This window comes from Protopterus annectens, chromosome 10.part0 (genome assembly GCF_019279795.1).
Source record: "Protopterus annectens isolate FY-2018-M chromosome 10.part0, PAN1.0, whole genome shotgun sequence".
NCBI classification, from domain to species: Eukaryota; Metazoa; Chordata; order Ceratodontiformes; family Protopteridae; genus Protopterus; species Protopterus annectens.
In genome coordinates, this window is record NC_056744.1 from 1,335,114,510 (window position 1) to 1,335,122,009 (window position 7,500).

Consider the following 7,500-nt stretch of genomic DNA (forward strand, 5'->3'; position numbering starts at 1 on the left):
CTACATAACTGCCCTGAACAATTACATTGCCATTTTCTTAGCCAATATCAGCCTTATACAATTAGTCAATTATGATACTTGCCAACTCTCCAAACCGACTACCTCTCCCCCCTGTACCTACTAAAAAATAACAGTGCTATCATCATTTCCAATATATCTGTTCTCCCATGTTCATTTAGTGACCACTGCCCAGTAAGCTTCCAAGTTATTCATCAGTCACCAAAACTACACCCCAAACTAGTTACCTTCAGACCTAGATACAACATCAATACAGACAACCTCAAAAAACACCTAGCAACGTTTGACTCGGCTCCTATTGCCAACTTACAGAACTCCTGATTGGCTGCAAAAGCTCTGACACATAACCCCCTTCAACATCAGGACAAATTCTTCCCTCTCACAGACCACATTTTCAAATACACCCCCCCCCCAACTAACCACTTAACTGAAAATTTGCTCAAACTGAGGGACAATGAGTGGTGTTCATGTAGAGAAAACTAATCACCAGAAAATCGTACTGCTTTTACCTCTCTACGTAACTTAGCTAAGCAAGCCTAGGCAGGCATAAAACCAACTACTTCAAAATCAAACAACTTGCACTTCTAGGCAAACCAAAACATTTTCTCAGGAAGTAAATCTTCTCACAGTCTGTAAATCTACTGATCCTACCTATTCTTCTGTCACCAACTAGACCTGTTCAGGTCAACTGTCAACATTTGACTTTCTTAAAGAATTCAGCCACCTCCCTAGTACTGCAACCTCTTCCTCTCCCACCAACTCATCTAGTTCCCCTCCTTTTTTCCCCCTCTTCTCTTTTAAGAAAATTACACACAACTTGCTCTCCTTTTAGAAAACATAACCCTGGATGCACCCCCTGGTGCAAACAACCTAATCCCTTGGTTTATATCACTCTGCTAAGACTTCCTTGCCACACCTCTTTTACATATTTATAATCACTGCTTAATTCAAAATACAATGCCAGATATATAGAAAACTGCTCTGGCTAAACCCCTTCCCAAACAACCACAGCCAGTAAATAACTCCCACTTCTGCCCTTTCATCATCCTCCCCACACTTGTTAAAATGCTTGAAAACTAATCTACAACCAGCTGTCCACTTACTTGAAACAGTACCACCTCCTCACTCTTAAACAGCATGGATTCTGTGCTGGCTGGACCACAATGACAGCACTATGATCACTTACAAATGAGATCCCTTTCAACATGGATAACAGAAACCTTTCAGGAGCTCTCTTCTTTATTTTTACCAAAGCTTTTGATCTAACTGATCACTTCTTGTTCCGTCACTCCCTCCAAGAAATTGGGGTTAGCCGAATTACTGTCACCTGGTTCCAACACTTATTAAGAAATAGGTATTTCAGTGTCAGATTAGGCTCATCCTGATTGCTGCCAGCAATCCTTACAAGATGAGTGCCCAGGGATCCATACTCACTTCTCTTTTGTTTTTAATCCTTATTAACTAGCTGCCCTCTGATCTTCCTACTTTTCCTATTGCTCTTATGCAGATGGCATGGTTATTCTTTGATCCATTCCCTCACATTCAGGTATTCAAATCCAGCTTCAGTCTGACCTTCACTCCCTTAATTATTGGCTAAACAACCATACGCTACTCCTAAACCCCTCTAAAACAAAAAGTATGATAGTTGGAAGATCATAAAACCTGAAAAAGACTCACAGATTTCAACGGCTGCCCAACAGAAACAAACACATCCTTTAAATACTTAGGTTTATGGCTGGACCAGTCACTTAATTTCCAATGTCACATTGAAAACAACAGGAAAAAAAGATCAGTTCTCTTTTATTCTGGTCCTGGAAAATCTCTCTCATTTTCTCTAGACTGCAATAGGCATATGAGTCGCTCTTGCTCAGCTTGAATATGGGATCGTAGCCACAGTCTCAAAAAAAAAACTCATCTACTTTACAGTCCATTGAAAACAAAATCTGCCAATTAATTTCCAATTCCTCCCCCGAGGAACACTATTGCATCACCCTCTCTAAGGCCAAATGGCTACCAATTTCCTACAGAGTTGAGCCTCTTGTTCTCAGACTACTTCAGAAAGATACGTTTCCACCTTTTATATTCAGACTCCATAAGAAAATTATCCCCTACAACCTCTGCAACCTCTCCCAGTTAATTTCCTCATATCAGAGACCCCCAAACTAAATTGAATGGTACTGATCATTCCTTCTAAATTCTTGCACCCAAACTCTGGCAATCCCTCCCCTTCACTTTAAACAAGGAATGCAAACCTTCTATATATGTCACATTTAACAAGATAGGAAATGAGACTGTGGGCAACAGAAAGAATTAACTTAACTGCCCTCAAAGATTTTAGCAAAACTGATGAAATTCTAAAACATGTCTTCTGTATCAGAAATGAAATTAATTGATGATTATGATGATGCAGTTAAGTCAGATGAGGATATCATATTGGGCTTTACAAATATATTTATAATTAGTTCTGCAACAATAAGATGTTAATGACTTAAAACACTAACTGGCATAAATTCTTAAACCAAATAAGCTTACTGCAGCTAAATTCAGATAATAAAACTCTCCTGATTATGCCAGTCACTATATTAGAAATCAATACAACCATAAAACATAATAAGAATGGCAAAAACCCTGGCTCAGATGATTTTACATCAGAGATTTTTAAATGTTTTACTAACCATATCATTAAAACTTTGTGGAAACTATACATTAAATCCAAAAGCATTTTGAGATTGTATTTAAATGGATCAAAACCATTATTATTCCTAAAATGAGCACTGATTCACATAACCCCACAAACTGCAGACTTATTGCACTCATCTCTTTGGACCTTTTTCAGTCTTTTTTTTTTTAGTCTTGCTTCACTCAGCAAAGGCAAACTAGTGATCATATAATAATACTCAACTGCTCAACCAAACATCAAAATAAAAAAAAAATCTATAGATGCAACTAAAACTTTAGATAAAATAAACTATAATTTCTTATTCTCTATCAAGACTAAGTGTGGATCCTTTCATAAAACGTATACAAATCCTATGCATGAACCCCTTAACCCAGTTAAATACAAGTAAGCTTCAATCAAACCAAATGTGAATTAAAAATGTGGTTAGACAAGGCTTCCTTCTGTCCTATCTTTTCACCATATGGAAAGAACCTCTCTTTTTATTAGTTGTACAAAGATTATGACTACCTTTTAAAATAAAGCTACTTCTCACATCTTTTGTGGGGAATATGAACATTTACCTCACAGGCACAGATATTTGTAACATCTTACAAACTATATCAACATTCTGTAAATTCACAACTTTTAAATTAAGTAAACAAAAATCTACTTTAGTTCCTTTAAATCCAAAATATAATTTCACTAACATCATTGATCTGGATAAACTATAATCTAGCCCAGCTCTAAAATATTTAGGTGTATAACATATCATAAATATCAATAATTAAACTATCAAGGTAATAGCCTAAAAACTTTGATTAATATACAAAATGACAATAATAATTGGGCCAAATTAAACTTGTGTTTTCTCCCAAAATCTGCTATAATTAAAATTATTATTTTCCTAAAATATTATATTTATAGGACATCATTATACAAAATATCTTTCAAATTTCGTAAAACTGTTGTCTCAGCTCTCAGAAAATGTGGTATCCTAAATCTGTACATATCTCATGTAGCAAACTTATGGTGCCCAAATCTCATGGAAATTTAATTTGCCTGACTTCTGTTTATACTATTTAATCATAAAAGCAAACAGATTTTTGAAGGTGTCTGATTTTACACATAAGGTTAATCAGTGGGCTCCTACATGGGTAAAAATATGTTCCAAAAGCCTGGATACACAGGACTGTATGTTTGTATGTATGTATGTATGTATATATGATGTATATATGTTCTTTTTTTAAGTTAAAGGGCCTCAAATAATGCTATGTTCAAATTTCTTTAATACATTTGCTAAATTAAGAAGATACTTTCCCCCGGATTCACTATCCTTCCATGCAGGACTAGCTTAGTCCTGCATGAAAGCGGTCATTTAGGAGCAGGACGGCAGCGTGCCATGCATATTAATGAAGGCGCACTGCCTGAGATTCTAATCTTACACGAAGCATATAAGAGTGCAGGGGGCATGTCTGAGAGCAGAGCTCTCAGAATATACACACCACTGCAATGAAGAACAGCAGACAAGTTATAAAAGAATGAGCGAGACTGCTCATAGGTGTACGCATACCCCCAGCAACATCCCCCTACATGTACAACAGCAATAGTTAAAACAACAAATATAAAGATTTTTTTTTTATGAAACATTAAATTTAACTGTGGGTGCGTGGGTTTGCCCATCGCTTAGCAGCTTAAATGGGAGAAGAGGATAAAAAGCAAGATATAGATAAATGAAGCAGTAAAGCAATAGTGTAGTGGGCAGAGCATTCACCCTACAAGCAGTCATGCCCGGTTTGAGTCCCACTGCAGTACATTCCATTTTCCATGTCAAATCACTCTATGACCAATATTTTTAGTTGCATAACCTACTAAATAACATATATTTGTGAACTGGAGTACAACATTAAATGCAGATGTGAGGGGTCAGGGTCGTAATGTTGCAAAGTCCACAGATAATCACATGTGCCCATACAGTATGTGTACACAGGAATCAGGGATACAAATGGAAGGTAAAATGTGTAATGAATGATAACTCCATACAAATTCCAAATCCCCCATCTTCCCAAGAACCATTAGACATTACTGTCTAAATTAGTGCAGTGGTAAGTGGGAGTAAGCACTAGTAAGCATGTGTAAGCACTATTAGGCAGTAGTAAGTGGGAGTAAGCATATTTAAGCAGTAGAAAGCGGGTTTAAGCCCATTTGCACAGGGGTAAGCAATGCACACAGAGGTTAAGCAATATTAAAGCTAACTCTCTGTAAGCATATTTTACAGGAGGTTAGCATTGCTTACCCTAGTGCAAACCTGTTTACAATTGCTTAAAAGTGCCTTAATCACTCTCTATGCAACAGCCGCTGTTCTGGCCAGAAACAAAATAAACAGCCTTTCCAGGTTTTGAACCCTGGACCCTGTACACTATAGTCACAGTAGTTAATCACCAAGCCATCACATCAGTACATAAGACTGAGGTATCACCAAACAAATTCTCAATATAGGAACATAAAACTAAACATGTGAAAATAATCTATATCCATTCTTATGTTGTATAACCTACTACATAAACTAAATATGTGAACTGGAGTACTGCAGTAAGCCCAGATGTGAGGTATCATTGTAATAAAGTGTTGAAGTCCCCTAATAAACACAAGGACCCCATACAGTGTACATACACATGACTCATGGATACCAGACACAAATATAACATGTAATGAATAATAAATCAATGCCAAAAAGAAAATATAATGCAAATTAAATATTAAGCAATGCTAAGCATTGGACAGCTCAGCTCAGTAGGTGTAAGCAATATAAGACCAGCTCACTCAATTTGCCCATTGGTATACCCCTTTCAACAATGCCAACTTTAAGTAAGCAGGTTTGCCCATAGCTTATCCTTTTCAAAACCATCCAATCATGGCAAAGTGCAGGAAATTGGCCCTATTTAAACCCAACAGGCAGGAATACATCTCAAAACTAGTTGTAACTTCCCCTTGCAGGCACTATGTCTGGAAAGGTAGAGGGTGTGTGCTTTTGGATGCAGCGCTTGGGCATCCAGGAGTCCAGAGTCATGGCAGGACTCCTTGTGAAAGACCATGAGCAGAGACTTCTGCAGGGCCAGTACCAAGGTTCCCAATCTAAGCAGAAGCCTGGCAACATCTTGCCCATGACTTCACCAGTGCCACTGGCATACCCTGAACTGGCAAGCAAGTCAGGCATCATTATGCTGACCTGAAGCGGTGAAAGGGGGATCTCTTGGATCAGTGGATCTAAGAGGCTAAGAGGACAGAGGAGGTCCCAGCAGTGTGTAAGTATCACTCCACTACCTGTTTAATAATTGCCAGCTCATGTATATTATGGATAGGTATGGCTAAATATTCCTCTTATGTCCTTCACAGTGGCAAGTGAATGGGCTGCAAACCAGGAGGCCCATGGATGCCGCTTGGAGTGGTTGCGACGCAAGGCAAGTTAGTAATATTCTTGCATGTACTGTCATAGGAAATAAATCTAAAAGTAAGTTAAGTTAATTGCCTGTATAAAACCTGCATTGTTTAAGGCAAGTACTGCATATACCAGAGAATAGGGCAGGAAGAGTCTCATATAGGTTGTATGTAAATAGAAGCATAATAGCCTGACAAGAAAGGTCTAGCTGCTGGACTGCATGTGTTTACTCTGGTATCATATAGTAATGTAAATTTGCAATCACTTAATAGTACTTTTGTATTAAGCACTGTTACTCACACTGTGCAACATACATAAAATGTGTAAGAATGTCTGTATATGACTGGTGTAATTCTATGAGGTCATATAGTACAATTGAGAGAGACACAGACAGAAAACGGAGAAAAGACAGACAGCAAAATCCAAATAGCACATGAAACTACAATGTGAACTGTTGTATTTTTAGCACACCCAGCCATGGTTTGAATCCTGGGAGTGGTAGTAGTCTGCATACAGAATCATACACCACAACTATACAGATATGTCCAGAATATCCAATAAATTGGCTGATATCTGCTGCCTGTCACTCTGTCCCCCTGGGAAATCAGTAGGATGATCCCAGATGTTTAGTCAGCAAACAGGAAATAAAAATGATTGTCGCACATTTATAAAAACAAACCTGTCACACTAGCAACTCCCCAAAAGGTTATGAGAGTAATAAGCCAGATATGTCCCATCTACACCCCCATGTTGTCAAGCTGTGACCACAGTGTGTACAGTAACAGAGTGATGTATGTACATAATACTAATGTAGAATCTGGTACTTTGTGTGGCAACATTCAGTTAGTGCTAACAAACATTGCTTGCACAGGTCCGTCAGATACGACCACTGTGCCTAGAAATAAAAGATTGATACCCTGTACTGGTACTGTTTCCTCTGGTATTGTATGGAACTGTGAGTGTTGCAGTTGCTTTGAATAATAAGGTATCACTCATCACTGTCACCCACACTGTGTTACATAATATAACTGTCCAGGAAATCCTGTATAAGAGTGTTGTAAGTCACTAAAGATTTAAGAGGGCAATAGTCTAAATATGTCCCAGTTCAACTACATGTGGTCAAGACATGGCCAGAGTTTGTGCAAAAAGAGATGGACAGGTATGTGTATAACATCAACCTGGAATCTGGGAGTATGTATAGAAACAGTTCGTGTTAACAAACAATTCTTCAACAGGTATACCAGGTAAGAGGTGTATACTACAGGTAAAACCATACCACTGTCCAAATATGGCAATACGGTAGTGTACTAATACTTGTAAGGTACAGGTAACAGCACTGACTAGGAAAGTAAAGTGAATTACAGGAGCATACTAGTTGTTAATTGAC